General features: G+C 40.9%; 1 protein-coding gene and 1 non-coding gene across 3 annotated transcripts in view; both read right to left on the minus strand.

The window, feature by feature from the left end:
* Window positions 1-16429, minus strand: part of RNF138 (ring finger protein 138) — a 38443-nt gene that overhangs the window by 21277 nt on the left and 737 nt on the right. The window lies entirely within an intron of this gene.
* Window positions 15339-15441, minus strand: LOC119618697 (small nucleolar RNA U13). The gene has a single exon (XR_005235068.1). It is a non-coding gene; the product is annotated as a small nucleolar RNA U13 (small nucleolar RNA).

A 16429-nucleotide genomic window follows, 5' to 3' on the forward strand; every position in this document is an offset into this window, starting at 1 on the left:
TGATCCGCCCATCTCGGCCTCCCAAAGTGCTGGGATTACAGGCTTGGGCCACCGCGCCTGGCCAATGTAGCACTTTTAAACAAGTCAGTCTTCCCCTATAAAATCTGTTTCCTCAGTCATGAAATATTAAAAGTATCTACAATTGACTGGGCTGTTCAGAGGATTAAAATAGATAACACATATAAAATGCTTAACACAGTATTTGTGATAGTCAGGAAAGTGCTCAACAAATGGTAGCTAACATCATTAAAACAGCACTAGAAGTCATTACCGATTAATACTACAAACCAAAACATTAGGCAGGGTGCAGTGGCTCATGCCTATAATCCCAGTGCTTTGGGAGGTCAAGGCTGGAGGATGGCTTGAGGCAAGGAGTTGAAGACTAGCCTGGGCAACATAGCAAGACACTGTCTCTACAAAAATTAAAAATAAAAAAAATTAGCTGGCTATGATAGCATGCACGTCCAGTCCCAGCTATTCAGGAGGCTGAGGCGAAGGATCACTTGAGCACAGGAGGTTGAAGCTGTAGTGAGCTATGAAAGTGCCACTGCATTCCAGCCTGGGTGACAGAGCAATACTGTCTCTCAAAACACATTAACAATTAAAAATATTTACCACAGCCAGAAACCAAAATAACGCAAAGTAAACAAGATGCCAGTTTTCACTTGTCAAACTAAAAACTAATTTTATTTATTTATCTTTATTTTTTTGAGACAGAGCTTTGCTCTGTCGCCCAGGCTGGAGTGCACTGAGGCAATCTCGGTTCACTGCAACCTCCGCCTCCAGGGCTCAAGTAATTTTCCTGCCTCAGCCTCCCCAGTAGGTGGGACTACAGGCACACACCACTGCGATGGCTAATTTTTGTACTTTTTGTAGAGATGGGATTTCGCCAGTTGCCCAGGTTAGTCTTGAACTCCTGAGTTCAAGTGATCCAGCCGTCTCAGCCTCCCAAAGTGCTGGGATTACAGCCGTGAGTCATGGTGCCCAGCAAAACTAGTTTTAAATATAGTAAAAGTAACCAAATCTGGGCACAGCAGCATGTACCTGTAGTCTTAGCCACTTGGGAGGCTGAGGTGGGAGGGTTTCTTGAGCCAATGAATTCAAGGCCCACCTGGGTAACACAGCATGACCCTATCTCTAAAAAAACAGTAATAATAAAACAATGGCCAGGCACACTGGCTCACACCTGTAATCCTGCACTTTGAGAGGCTAGCGCAGCTATTGGCTTAATCTCACAAGACCAGCCTGAGCAACATGGCGAAACCCCATCTCTACTAGCCTGGCATGGTGGCGCATGCCTGTAGTCCCAGCTACTTGGGAGGCTGAGGTAAGAGGATCACTTGAGCCTGGGAGGCGGAGGTTGCAGTGAGCCAAGATTGTGCCACTGCACTTCAGCCTGAGCGACAGAGTGAGACCTTGTTTCAAAAAAAAAAAAAAGAAAAGAAAAGAAAAGAAAAAGACAAAAATGAAAAAGGTAGGAAATACCAAGTGTTAGGGAGGATATGAACCAACCTAAACTCACATTGGATGCTATGGGAGTATAAATTTATACAACCATTTGGAAAACTGGGTGGCAATATCCATTAGAGCCCATAAATTCCACTCTGAAGTATATACCCATCAAACCTATATACATAAAACCATGGGCAGTGGCTTATGCCTATAATCCCAGCACTTTGGGAGGCCAAGGCGGGAGGATTACTGGAGGCCAGGAGTTTGAGGCCAGACTGGACAACATAATGAGATTCTGCTCCTATAAAAAAATTAAAAATAAAAATAAAAAATTAGCTGGGCACGGTGGTGCATGCCTGTAGTCCTACCTACTTGAGAGACTAAGAAAGGAGGATTGCTTGAGCCCAGGGGGTCAAGGCTGCAGTGAGCTATGATCACTCCATTACACTCCTGCCTGAGCAAAAGTGAGACCCTGCATTTATTTGAAAACAAAACAAAAATTACATATATAATCAGAAAAAATTTGCTAGAAAGTTCTTAGCCACACTATTTATAATAGCCCCAAACTGAAAACTATACATAGGTCTGCCAACAGAAGAATGCATAACTAATTATAGTATATTCACAAAATGAAAACTACAATGATGTATTGAGAATGAAAATGTTACAGCTATAAGCAACAACATAAACATAATGATAAAATGTTGAGTTAAGCCAGATATAAAAGAGTACAAACTGCATGATTTTATTTTTAGAATCTACAAAAAGCAGTTCAACTATTTAAAGGTCAGGATAATGGTATCCTGAAGTAGGTGGGATATGTTCCCCTGGTGAAGGGAACATTAAGGGAGTTTCTGGGATGCTAATGTTCTGTTGCTTGACATAGGTGCTGAATGGTTGCTTGATATGGGTGTACTCAATTTGGGAAAATTCACTGAGATGGACATTTGTGATAGGAACACGTTTCTGTATGCATTTTATACTTAAATAAAAAATATTTGCCCAGGCATGGTGGCTAATGCCTGTAATCCCAGCACTTTGGGGAGCCGAGGCGGGTGGATCACCTGAAGTCAGGAGTTCAAGACCAACTTGGCCAACATGGCAAAACTCTATAAACTCTATCTACACTAAAAATACAAAAATCAGCCAGGTGTGGTAGAGGGTGCCTATAATCCCAGCTACTCAGGAGGCTGAGGCAGAAGAATCACTTGTACCTGGGAGGCGGAGGCTGCAGTGAACCGAGATCACGCCACTGCCCTCCACTCTGGGCAACACAGCGGGACTCTGTCTCAAAAAAAAGAAAAGGAGTACCCCTTACACAAGGGGAGTTATATTAAAACTGTTATAAAAATAACCAAATAAGACCGGGAGCAGTGGCTCACGCCTGTAATCCCAGCACTTTGGGAGGCCGAGGCGGGTGGATCACAAGGTCAGGAGTTTGAGACTAGCCTGGCCAACATGGTGAAACCCCGTCTTGACTAATGATACAAAAAATTAGCCAGGCGTGGTGGCGCGCGCCTGTAAGCCAGCTGCTTGGGAGGATGAGACAGGAGAATCATTTGAAACTGGGAGGCAGAGGTTGCAGTAAGCTGAGATCACACCATTGCACTCCAGCCTGGGTGACAGGGTGAGACTCTGTCTCAAAAACAAAACAAAACAAAAAACAAACAAAAAACTAAATTAAGATTATCTTCTAACTGGCCTTAAAAAAAACCCTAACATTTAAAAAAGAATGAATTACTAGAAAAAAAAGAAAGTGGGCCAGGTGCAGTGGATCACACCTGTAATCCCAGCACTTTGGGAGGCTGAGGAGGGCGGATTGCCTGAGCTCAGGAGTTTGAGACCAGCCTGGCCAAACCCCGTCTCTACTAAAATACGAAAATACAAAAAAAATTAGCCAGGCATGGCGGCGTGCACTTGTAGTCCTAGCTACTCGGGAGGCTGAGGCAGGAGAATTGCTTAAACCCAGAAGGCAGAGGTTGCAGTGAGCCGAGATCACGCCACTGCACTCCAGCCTGGGTGACAGTGCGAGACTCCATCTCCAAAAAAAAAAAAAAGAATAAAAGGAAAGTGAATTTAACCAAAGACAGTTAACACATTAGAGCCCTAATCCGGTGGCCCAACAGCCACAGAAGACAGACAGAGAAAATTATGTTTAAAGAAACAAAAGGAGAAAGTGAGAGTGTGAGGGGAATTTCCAGAGCTAAAAAATATGTCAGCAGAATAGAGACAAGTGAATGACCTGTACAATAAATTTAAGAGTCACAACCAGATAGATTACTGGAAAAAATTTCAAATAATAATTTTTCGGCCAAGCAGGGTGGCTCACGCCTGTAATCACTGCACCTTGGGAGGCCGAGGTGGGTGGATCACGAGGTCAGGAGATCAAGACCATCCTGGCTAACACGGTGAAACCCTGTCTCTACTAAAAATACAAAAAATTAGCCGGGCGTGGTGGAGGGTGCCTGTAGTCCCAGCTACTCAGGAGGCTGAGGCAGGAGAATGGCATGAACCTGGGAGGTGGAGCTTGCAGTGAGCCAAGATTGCACCAGTGCACTCCAGCCTGGGTAATAGAGTGAGACTCCATCTCAAAATAAATAAATAAATAAAAATTAAAAAATAATTTTTCAACTTCTAATATCTTCCACAGAGGAAGTAAAAATAGATCACCTACTAAGGAAAGAGAATCAGATTAGCATCAAACTCATGAGCAATAACAAATGACAAAACAACAGAATGATGTGTTCAAAGTTCTGAGGAGAAATGATTTATAACCTAGAACTGCATCTTCTGGATACTAAATCATTTAGTATCACTTAAGGCATTTCTGATATAATGTAACATATGAAACATTGAAAAACTTTACATTCTGCATACCTGCACACTGAAACTTATAGGGCTTATGGAAAAAAATGGTTGAAATAGACCACTCGTGCAACCTCGTTTCCTGACGACTAACAAAACCCAATCAATCCAAATAAAAATACGAACGAGTCTGAAAAGGTATATAAAGTTCCTAACAAACATTTCACCCTAAAATTTTTTTAAAAGAAGAGAGGGATAACTGGTTGAAGCTGGTAAATTATGGAAATAAATTTAAAATGCACAAGAGAAAGGTACATGCAATAGGTATTCCGAGAGAGAACTCATAGCCAAACTGAACTAAGAAGATGAAGGCTGGGCACCTTGTGTCACAGTGCTTAATTCCGTGGTTTGTTATATTCAGCTATGTTTTTAGTGTGCTTTGCTTCAGCTGCCATTTGTTGATGGACCAAAACAATTTTCAGGGAAAAAAAAGTCACATATAAATCTATCCATTCTGATATAATCTGTTGTAGCAAGTAGAACAGACTACATTACTGTTTAGTCCATCATTTGTCTTTAACCTTGCTTGTGGTCTTCTGATATGGACATTTTTTAACTTTCAGTCATGGCATTTTCCTAAAATTATGGTTTATGTTTTTGCAGTCTTAAGAATTCCCCACTTCAAGATCAGAGATATTCCCCCACATTTCCTTCTAAAGTTTAAGCTTTGCTCATTAAAGTTTTCAATCCATCTAGAAATATTATTATGTAGAGCACACAGCAGAGATTCTACATATAAAGATATTGCCCAAATACTATCTTACTGATCAAAGCCACCTTTTCCTCATTCATTTGCACTGTCACGTCTATCAAAGATAAAAAGTTCCAAAATATATGTGGAACTATTTCTGGACTCTATAGTATATTCTAGTCATTTATCTACCACTGAATGAACACAATATGATTTGGCCAGGTGCAGTGGCTCATGCCTGTAATCCCAGCACTTTGGGAGGCCGAGGTGGGTGGATCAATTGAGGTCAGGAGTTCAAGACCAGCCTGGCCAACATAGTGAAACCTGTCTCTACTAAAAATACAAAACTTAGCCAGGTATGGTGGCAGGTGCCTGTAATCCCGGTTACTTAGGAGACTAAGGCAGGAGAATCACTTGAACCCAGGAGGCGGAGGTTGCAGTGAGCCAAGATGGCGCCACTGCACTCCAGCCTGGGAGATAGAGGGAGACTCCGCCTCAAAAAAAAAAATAAAAGCATATGATTTTTAAATTTTCATCTTGTATGTTTGTATTTTTAATAACATTTTGACAGGAAAATCGAAGAAGCCAACCATACTATTTTAATTACTATTGTTTCCTAATATCTCATTATATCCGATAGGGTTGTGCTATCTCTATGTTCTTTTTCAAATATTTTCTTAGTTATTCATAGTCATTAACTCTTCATTAGAATTTTTTAATCCATTTCTCAAGTTCTACCAAAACATCATGTTGGGACTTCACCAGAACTGTGTTTAGAACTGTGTGGAGAAAATTGATACCTTAAATTTACTAAATCTTTCTAACCATAAATGTCATGTTCTCTTATGCTTTTCAATAAAGTTTTGTAATTTTCTTCAAGAAGCTGTGTATATTTTTATTGTTTAGTCCAAAGAACTTTATAATTTTGTTGCTATTGTAAGTGAGGTTTTTCTTTTATTAAATGTTTTATCTGATTGATTACTGCTGGCATAAAGATATGTTGTTGATTTTTGTCTGTTCTTGCATCAAATCTCTCTGTACTCTTGTTTCTCTTGCTTTTAATGGACAAGTTATGACATTTTATCTCTTCCTTTTCCATCTCTGTGTATCTTATTTCTTCTTTTCTCATTGAATTGTCTGAAACACAATGTTAAATGTCAGGGGTGATGCGGACATCTTTGACTACTTCCTAACTAGAAAAGCACCTAAAGTTTACAACTAGGTATATTTGCTATAGATTTTAGGGAAGCCACCCTTAAGGTAGATTTTTTTGTTTGTTTGTTTGTTTTTTAAGTTTTAGGCCAGGTCCCGTAGCTCATGCATGTAATCTCAGCACTTTGGGAAGATGAGGTAGGGGGATCACTTGACCTCAGGAGTTCGAGACCAGCCTGGCCAACGTGATGAAACCCCGTCTCTACTAAAAATACAAAAATTAGCCAGGCATGGTGGCATATGCCTGTAATCCCAACTATCTGGGGGGCTAAGTCACCAGAATTGTTTGAACCCAGGAGGCAGACATTGCTGTGAGCCAAGATCAGGCCCCTGCACTCTGGCATGGGCGACAGAACTAGACTCTGTCTCCAAAAAAAAAAAAAAAGAAAAAGTTTTTGAGCCTATTCCTAATTTGCTATAAAGTTTTCAAAAGCTCAGCATGTATTCTGGTCTAAAAAAAAAAAATTGTAATGATAAAAAGGGATTAAAAAAAATGTTATTTAGTGGAAAATTGTTGTTTATTGATTGTGTTCCTTGAAGGACAAACCTTTTTCTTTCTTCTTGGTGCCTTGAATATCAGGTACACAAAAATGTTTAATCAAATGCTGAATGAGACCAGACACAGTGGCTCACACCTGTAATCTCAACACTTTGGGAGGCTGAGGCAGGAGGATCACTTGAGCCTAGGGGTTCAAGACCAGCCTGGGCAACATTGTGAGATTTCCCCATCTCTACAAAAATTTTTAAAAATTAGTGAAGTGTGGTGGTGTGCACCTGTAGTCTCAACTACTTGCAAGGATGAGGCAGTAGGATTCCTTGACTCCAGGAGTTCAAAGCTACAGTGAACAATGATCACACCACTGAACTCCAGCCTGATCAACAGAGTTAAATTAAAATTAGTCTCTAACCAAAAAATGAAAAATAAACAAACGCTAAAGGAATTTTTACTAAAAAGGAGAAACAAAGCCAATAATTTCTATTCAGCATTTACTTTCAAAAATACTGACACACAATTAACAAACCGAATGGTCTGGATTCTATATATATATATATACACACACACACACACACACACACATATAGGCTATAAAAACAAAGCAAATATTTAAAGGCAGAAAAATATAGAAAAGCAAAAAATCAATTTAGATCACAAAACGATTTTGTTAGAAAATCCTACATTGGCCAGGCATGGTGGCTCACACCTGTAATCCCAGCACTTTGGGAGGCCAAGGCAGGTGGATCACCTAAGGTCAGGAGTTCGAGACCAGCCTGGCCAACATGGTGAAACCCCACCTCTACTAAAAATAAAAATTAGCTGGGCGTGGTGGTGCACACCTGTAATCCCAGCTACTCGGGAGGCTGAGGCAGGAGAATCATTTGAACCTGGGGGATGGAGGTTTCAGTGAGCCGAAATAGTGCCACTGCACTCCAGCCTGGACAACAGAATGAGACTCTTTCTCAAAAAAAACAAAACAAAACAAACAAAAACAAAACAAAACAAGAAAAGAAAACCCCAAGTTAACCTCCAGAATTATTACATGTGATAAATCAGGTGACAAACTGTACAATACAAACTCTTCAAATATTAATTGCATTACTACAGACTAGTGATATTATTAAAAACATTCATATAAGAAACTAAAAAAAGGTCAGGTGTGGTGGCTCACACCTGTAATACCAGCACTTTGGGAGGCCAAGGTGAGAGGATCACTTGAGTCCAGGAGTTTGAGGCCAGCCTGGGTAACATAGTGAGACCTCCTCTCTACCAAAACAAACAAACAAACAAAAAATCAGCCAGGCATGGTGGTGCACGTCTGTAGTCCCAGCTACTTGGGAGGCTGAGGTGGGAGGATTGCTTGAGCCTAGGAGGTTGAAGCTGCAGTAAGCCATGATTATGCCCCTGTACTCCAGCCCAGGCAACAGAGTTAGACCCTGTCTCAAAACAAACAAGCAAAAATGTAATATGGAAAAATGCATGCAGCCTTGCTCGCAACTAAAGAAATACATTTTAATGTGATTTCTAGACACCATTGTGAACTGTATTAAAATAGCATAAAAATGCTTAAACAAAATTGGCAAAGATGATGGATTACAAATATACTTTTATAGTACTAATGGCATTTTGTAAATTAGCTCAGTTTTGGAGAAAGCAACATGACATGTATGAATATAGCAGTTACCATTTATTGAGTACATAATATGTGCTAGGTGCTAGGCTGGGTCCCAGAAACTATCCATTCATGATCTTGAATTCTTAAAAAAAAAAAAAAAATTCTTAATAAGTTCCTTTATTTTACAGATGAGGAAACTACGGCTTAAAAAGTAAAATGTTAATAAACCTATAAGAGTGAGGCGGGCAGATCACTTGAGGTCAGGAGTTTGAGACCGATCTGACCAACATGGTGAAACCCTGACTCTACTAAAAAAAAAAAAAAAGAAAAGAAAATTAGCCAGGAGCGGTGGTGCATGCCTGGAATCCCAGCTACTCGGAAGGCTGAGGCAGGAGAACGGCTTGAACCTAGGAGGCGGAGGTTGCAGTGAGCCAAGATTGCGTGTGCCACTGCACTCCAGCCTGGACAACAGAGTGAGACTCTGTCTTTAAAAAGAAAAAAGAAAAAAAACCTACAAGAGGTTGAAGCCCAGAAGATGCTTCTGTCATTCAAATACAAAGCCCTGCATGTTCCCTCCTACCTCGGGATCTTTGTTCAGAATGTTTCCTCTCCCCAGAATGTTCTATACACAAACACAGCCCTCCACAAATTAACACCTATAACTCACTTAGATCTCAGCAACAATATCGCTTCCTCAAGAAAGGGTCATCGATACTCACCCACTCACCCACTAGATCTGGTCCCTCTCTTATACTCTCTCAAAACCTATAAATTTGTAATTACACCATTTTTCTGAGTGTTCATTTTAATTTAAATATATCTCAGGCCAGGCACAGTGGCTCAGACCTGTAATCCCAATACTCCAGGAGGCCAAGGCGAGCAGATCACTTGAGCTCAGGCGTTCGAGACCAGCCTGGCCAATATGGTGAAACCCAGTCTATACAAAAAACACAGTCCAAGCGCGGTGGCTACACCCTGCAATCCCAGCACTTTGGGAGGCCGAGGTGGACGGATCACCTGAGGTCGGGAGTTCAAGACCAGCCTGACCAACACAGTGAAACCCTGTCTCTATTAAAATTACAAAATTAGCCGGGCCTGGTGGTGCATGCCTATAATCCCAGCTACTTGGGAGGCTGAGGCAGGAAAATCACTTAAACCCGGGAGGTGGAGGTTGTGGTGAGCTGAGATTGCGCCATTGCACTCCAGCCTAGGCAACAAGAGTGAAATTTCGTCTCAAAAAAAAAAAAATTAGTTGGGCATGGCGGTAGCACATGCCTGTCGTCACAGATACTGGGGAGGCTAAAGGGGGATCACTTGAGCCCAGGAAGGTCAAGGCTGCAGTGGGCCATGATCATGCCACTGCACTCTAGCCTGGGCAACAAAGCAACAGAGCAAGAAACTGTCTCAAATATATATATATATATAAAATAATAAAATAAAATAGAGGTATTCAGGTCTTTTATCTCCAATTTTACTGTTCCTTCCTCTGTACAACCAAGCATGTTTCCATATATATATCTCAATCACTAACACCCAGCTCCAAGGGGGCAGGGATCCTATCTATTTGCTCTTTACAACATCCCTGGCACCTAACAGTGCCAGGCACCTATTAAGCAGTCACTAATATTTGCTAAAGCAATGAATGCCAATTTACCTTAATTTAAAAATTATTAAATCGCTTAACCAAAAGATATAATTGACAGTACTCAAATCAAAACCATGAGCACGTTCCATGAACAAGACACTTCACTAGAGCTGCAACCATTCTTGTGTGATGTATCAGAAATATTTGTTTGTATCTACCCTTTGACCCAGCAATTCCATTTGTCAGAATTTAGCTGGCAGGAAAAACTCTCATATGTGAAACGATGTATTAGTAGGCTTAAATAAGTAAAAGCAGATCTTGGATGCTGCCTTTATAAAGCTTGCAGTCTAACCAGTGAAAATGACATTGGTCAAATCATCTGATTCCAAAAATGTTGTGATTACAAACTGTGAGAAGAGGTACAAAGAATGGCTGGGTGCAGTGGCTCACACCTGTAATCCCAGCACGTGGGAGGCTGAGGCGGGCAGATCATTTGGGGTCAGGAGTTGGAGACCAGCCTGACCAACATGGTGAAACACCATCTCTACTAAAAATACAAAAAAATTAGCCAGGTGTGGTGGCGCATGCCTGTTCTTCCAGCTACTCGGGAGGCTGAGGCAGGAGAATCTCTTGAACCCATCGGGTGGAGGTTGCAGTGAGCCGAGACCGCACCACTGCACTCCAGCCTGGGCAACAGAGCAAGATTTCGTCTAAAAATAAAATAAAATGAAATAGAGATATTCAGGTCTTTTATCTCCAATTTTACTGTTCCTTCCTCTGTACAACCAAGCATGTTTCTTCAGACACAAAACGAATTATTCTCATCTCACTTTGGGCTGGAACAGAAAGTGCTAGACAGAATTATTTCAAAACAAAGCAGAAGTAGGAAGGAAAATGGTACAAATCAAGAATTACTAAAACTAATTTTCATGTTTCTGAAAAGGCCTGTATCTTCAGAATAGGGCATTACCCTATAACCTATAAAAGTTCTGTTTACATTTCTCTCAACTTTAAACTAGCAGATGCTAGATGAATTTCCGTTACGCATTCTCCCAACAAAAGGCTAATCAACAATACTGGGAGAGTGAAAACAATATTCCCACTCATCATGGTCCCAATTTCAGTATAAATTAAATAATTTAAAATCTGGCACTTAGTCTATCTATCTTCCTAGTCTATAATTGAGATCATTCCCCAAAAAAACTTAAAAAAAAAAAAAAATCAAAGGTTTTAAATTAGTCTTCAAGATTTAAAATGAAGTCAACCTTTTGTTATATAATTAAATAGCACAGACTTTAGGAAACAAAATTATTTTAAAGTATATACTTAGAGCATAACTTCTCAAGTAACAAGATACCGATAAAGCTGTTAAAATTACAAAAAGCCAGATGCTGTGGCACTTACCTGTAGTCCCTGCTGCTCAGATGGGAGGACCGCTTGAGGCCAGGAGTTTGAGATCAGCCTGAGCAACACAGCAAGACCCCATCTCTAAAAAATTTTAAACTATAAGAAATATATTGCCAGGCGCAGTGGCTCACACCTGTAGTCCTAGCACTTTGGGAGGCCGAGGCAAGCGGATCACTTGAAGTCAGGAGTTCAAAACCAGCCCAGCCAACATGGTAAATCCCTGTCTCTACTAAATATACAAAAAATTCGCGGAGTGTGGTGGTGCACACCCGTAATCCCAACTACTTGGGAGGCTGAGGAAGGACAATCACTCGAACCAGGGAGGTGGAGGTTGCAGTGAGCCAAGACCACACCACTGCACTCCAGCCTGGGCAACAGAGCGAGATTCTCTCAAAAAAAAAAAAAAAAAAAAATTATACATATATATACACACACACACACACACACATATGTATATGTGTATATATATATACACACAGCCTGAGTAACAAAGTGAGACCCTGCTTCTAAATTAATTAATTAGGCCGGGGCCAGTGGCTCATGCCTATAATCCCAGCACTTTAGGAGGCCAAGGCGGGCAGATCACTTGAGCTCAAGGGTTCAAGACCAGCCTGGCCAATATGGTGAAACCTCATTTCTACTAAAAATACAAAAAAACAAAAATTAGCCGGACATGGTAGTGCATGCCTGTAGTCCAGCTACTTGTGCCTGTAGTCCCAGCTACTCAGGAGGACGAGGCAGGAGAATCGCTTAAATCCAGGAGACAGAGGTTACAGTGAGCCAAGATCCTACCACTGCACTCCAGCCTGGGCAACAGAGAGAGACTCTGTCTCAAAAATAAATAATTAATTTATAATTTTTTAAAAATTAAGGATTAAAAAAAGTAAATATGAACTAAAAACTCAGGAATTGGATATTCAAGCTGGTCAAATAGGAAATTACACAAATTTGTACTTAACAAGAAGTAGAAGTTCATTTTAAAAGATGCCTACTTACAGAGAGGCCTAAAAGCAAAAACAGATTAGATTTCCATTTTTAAGAGTTTAGCAGCAGAGACTTTTGCCGGGCGCGGTGGCTCACGCCTGTAATCCCAGCACTTTGGGAGGCCAAGGCGGGCGGATCACAAGGTCAGGAGATCGAGACCATGGTGAAACCCCGTCTCTACTAAAAATAGAAAAATTAGCCGGGCGCGGTGGCGGGCGCCTGTAGTCTCAGCTACTCGGGAGGCTGAGGCAGGAGAATGGCGTGAACCCGGGAGGCGGAGCTTGCAGTGAGCTGAGATTGCGCCACTGCACTCCAGCCTGGGCAACAGAGCAAGACTCCGTCTCAAAAAAAAAAAAAAAAAAAAGAGTTTAGCAAAGAATCAAACTTGTTATTATATGTAATTTTTATTGCAATAGTAGCTTACTTCTGCCATGTACAAGAATTATTTCCTTGACTGTTCAAAACAAGGAAGAACAGAGGTTTCCAAGAGCCTTTGAAGATTACAGAATAAACACCAAAAGAGATAAACACCTTACTCCTACGCCAGTCTGTACTTTCTTCTGAAACCTTGCTTTGACTACCTGCTCAACTTTCATACTAATTTGTCTTAACATGTTTTCAAAATATTACATCTGCCAGGTGTGGAGGCTCTTGCCTGTAACCCCAGCACTTTGGGAGGCTGAGTCAGGAGGACAGCTTGTGCCCAGGAGTTAGAGACTAGGTTGGGCAACAAAGCAAGTTTAAAAAAAAAAAAAAAAAATTTTAACAGCCAGATGTGGTGGTGAGTGCCTGTAGTCCCAGCTACTTGGGAGGTTGAGGTGGGAAGATTTCTTGAGCCTGGGAGGTCGCGGTTGCAGTAAGCTATGATCATGCCACTGCACTCCTCACAACAGAGCGAGACCCTATTTCAAAAAAAATAAAAACAACATTACATCTGACCACTCTAAGACATCTGACAATGCTGACTGCTTCCTTAACAGTCATTTGCAGATTATTTGAATCCTCAGTTTCCACTCTCACTTTATTCCTGGTTTTCTTCCTATCCTTCTGTTCATTCCTTGTCAGGCTGCAATTTTCTCCACTCAGTATTTAAGTACATATTCTCCAGCACTTTGCTTTATCTAGATGCTCTTCGATCTTTCCATTTATATACCTCACTCGGTGACTACGTCGACACCCACAGCTTTAGCTCCATGTATTCCAGATCTACATATGGTATATACACATAACTACTGAACACACAGTCAACAAATCTTACACACTGTCCTTAAAATGTCAGGAGTCTCTCTGCTCCATTCCTACTATCAATTCCTTAGTTCAGGTTCTAATCATTTCTCTCCCTGACACATCAATGAATGACCTCTTCACTAGTCTCACCACTACCAAGCTGAAAACCCTGCTATGAAGGTAAATTTTCTAAAAATGAAATGTGACCATGCTGCTCCTCTGCCAAAAATTATTTACTAGGTCTAGTATTATTCATTAGGTTATCTAATTATTTAATAGGTTTTCAGGAAAACGCTCAAATTAGCTTACACAGTAAGTTCCTGCCAATAACTCTAAGCTCCATCTCCACTACGCTGTCTTTGGCTCCAGCCAAATTTCAAAGTCCAGCTCACATTCATCCTCTGTACCCTCCTTGACTCTGGCATTCCCCACAAACCCTGAACACAAACGCTAACCTAAGGTGTTACTTCATCTAGGAAATCATCCCTATCCTTTAGGCTAATTTAGATACCTGCTCTAGATGCTCACATAAAATATCTTCTGTATCAATCACACTCATGTATAGGTCTCTCCAGAGGACTATTAACAGTCTCCAGGGAAACAGTACTTAGTAGTCCCTGCACCAAACAAATAGAAAGCATTCAACAACTGCAGGGAATGAATGGGGATTAAATGGGAATTTATATTTTAGTAATGTTATTCTAATGATAATGAACTTGCTCCTTTAACTAGGAGAGTCAGTAGTCAAATCCTTTCCTGTCATTGAAATGGCAATTAAAATTTTTCATTTTCTAACTGATCCACAGTAACCCAAAGTCCTTATCATTTCAACTCTCTATTCATGAATCAAAAATTGATTTTGTAGCCAAATATAAATTTCTTTAAAGGCACAGGTCTGTCCTTTGTGAATAAGGCAGAGTAAATGACATAGATAACTATGTTACTTAAAAAATAGGTCAGGTGCCATGTCTCATGCCTGTAATCCCAGCACTTTGGGAGGCCACGGCAGGAGGCCAAGGCAGAGGATGACTTCAGCCTGGGAGTTCAAGACCTGACTGGGCAACATAGTGAGACCCTGTCTCTATAAAAAAGAAAACAAAATTAGCCAGGCATGGTGGCAGGCTCCCGTAGTCTCAGCAACTTGAGAGGCTGAGGAGGAACGGTTGCTTGAACGGGGGAAGTCAAGGCTGCAATGAAACGTGATCACACCACCGCACTCCACCCTGGACAACAGAGCAAGACCATGTCTCGAAAAAATGATCATTTTTAAAAATTCTCTCCAATCCCCCCACTAAACTCCAACTGATTAAGATCCTGTTCCTCCATTACCACCTCTTCCAAATTAAACTTTTTTCTCCCTCTGCCTATTCTTTAATTCATTGTTCAGGCAGAACTGTCTAAGCATAATGAGTTGATTTGAGAAAGGTCCTGAATTAAATACAATCATCTCCAACATTTTCCACAGTCTTGAGGTCAAACCAAATTATAGTCCTTGAAAGGGAAGTGGACTAGAGCAATCTACACGGAATTTTGGGGAGTGCTAAAAAATTACAATGAGGCCCATGAGGTCAATGACCCAAAGGATAATTAGAATGATTCTATCCAAAAAAATACCTGCTTTGTATATATACAGTTAGCAGCTATTACAACTTCCTCTCACCTTGCCCTCCTCCCTCCCTTTTATCTACCCACTGCCAACACAGCACTTAAATTTTTTTATATATTGGAAAGGGACCAAGTTATGCTAGATTAAAGGTGAAAGATCTATATTGTGCCCTAGACACCTCCAAACCTTTTTTTTTCATGTGAAATGGGTAATGTGTTGACCTTGTAACAAGGTTTGAGGGTGGCACATCTCACACATGCCTGTGAACACTCAATCATCACATTATGAACTACAAAAGGATCCCTCAAAACATTTCTCTAAGAATCTGCATTTGTTGCACAAAATAATAAGATGTCATTCATCTCCCTTAAAGAGCGAAAGCGTAACTGGTATAATCTCTATCATGAAAATCCACACACTCTTGGCTCACACAACCAGCACAAAATAGAAATAAAGTAGACAGTGCAGTTAAGATTGGGGAACAAAATGAGAAGAGTTGGTATCAAGAAAACAACCAGAGTAAGGGCATTTGCAATTAAGACCCAAAAATTCAATCCATCCTTTACAAAATTATAGAGCCTCACCTCAAAAAAAAAAAAAAAAAAAAGTGGAAGGAGAGTGAAATACATTTAGAAGATGAGTCAGTTCTTTTCGGTGTTTGCAAGCACCCGTAACTTTCAAGCCTGAGTGTATTTTTTAAAAATAAAGATTTCCAGGCCCCACCTGCCCGAAAATTCTTTTGTAAGTTTGGAATGGAGCCTGGGAATTGGTATGTTTACTTAAAAAGTTCCCGGGGGACTCTGATCATCCGTCAGGTCTGTCAGAAGGGCTATACACCTTTTCAAGAAGGGCTCTTTCCAACCCTTCCTCACACCCTAGCCGACCATAAAATCTTATCAAAGTTCTTGTAAATATGCCTGCCAATCAAACGCACGCGTTATCTCACCCAACCCCTTTGTGTTCTCCCCCACCCTGGGGAGCATTTCACTTTCGGCCCATTCCTCAAAACAGAAGTCTTCCTTTCTCCTCTCCACCCTTGTATTAATCAAGTAATAAGCAAAAAGGTAAAACAAAGGGGAACGCTCACTTCAATGCCCGAAAATCCTGTCGGTTTTAACAGACCAGAGAAGAAAACTCATTCTAGATCCCTCTAACACACAGTGGACTGGAAACGAAACAAAACGCTCTGGAGGCTGTTCTGTGAAGCAGGGTTGAGGGGAAGTTACAGAAGAGCTCTTGGACCGAGGGGACGGACCAAGGTTCTGAAAGAGGAAACTTGAAAGCTGGGC

Source organism: Chlorocebus sabaeus, chromosome 18 (genome assembly GCF_047675955.1).
Source record: "Chlorocebus sabaeus isolate Y175 chromosome 18, mChlSab1.0.hap1, whole genome shotgun sequence".
In the NCBI taxonomy this organism is placed as follows: domain Eukaryota; kingdom Metazoa; phylum Chordata; class Mammalia; order Primates; family Cercopithecidae; genus Chlorocebus; species Chlorocebus sabaeus.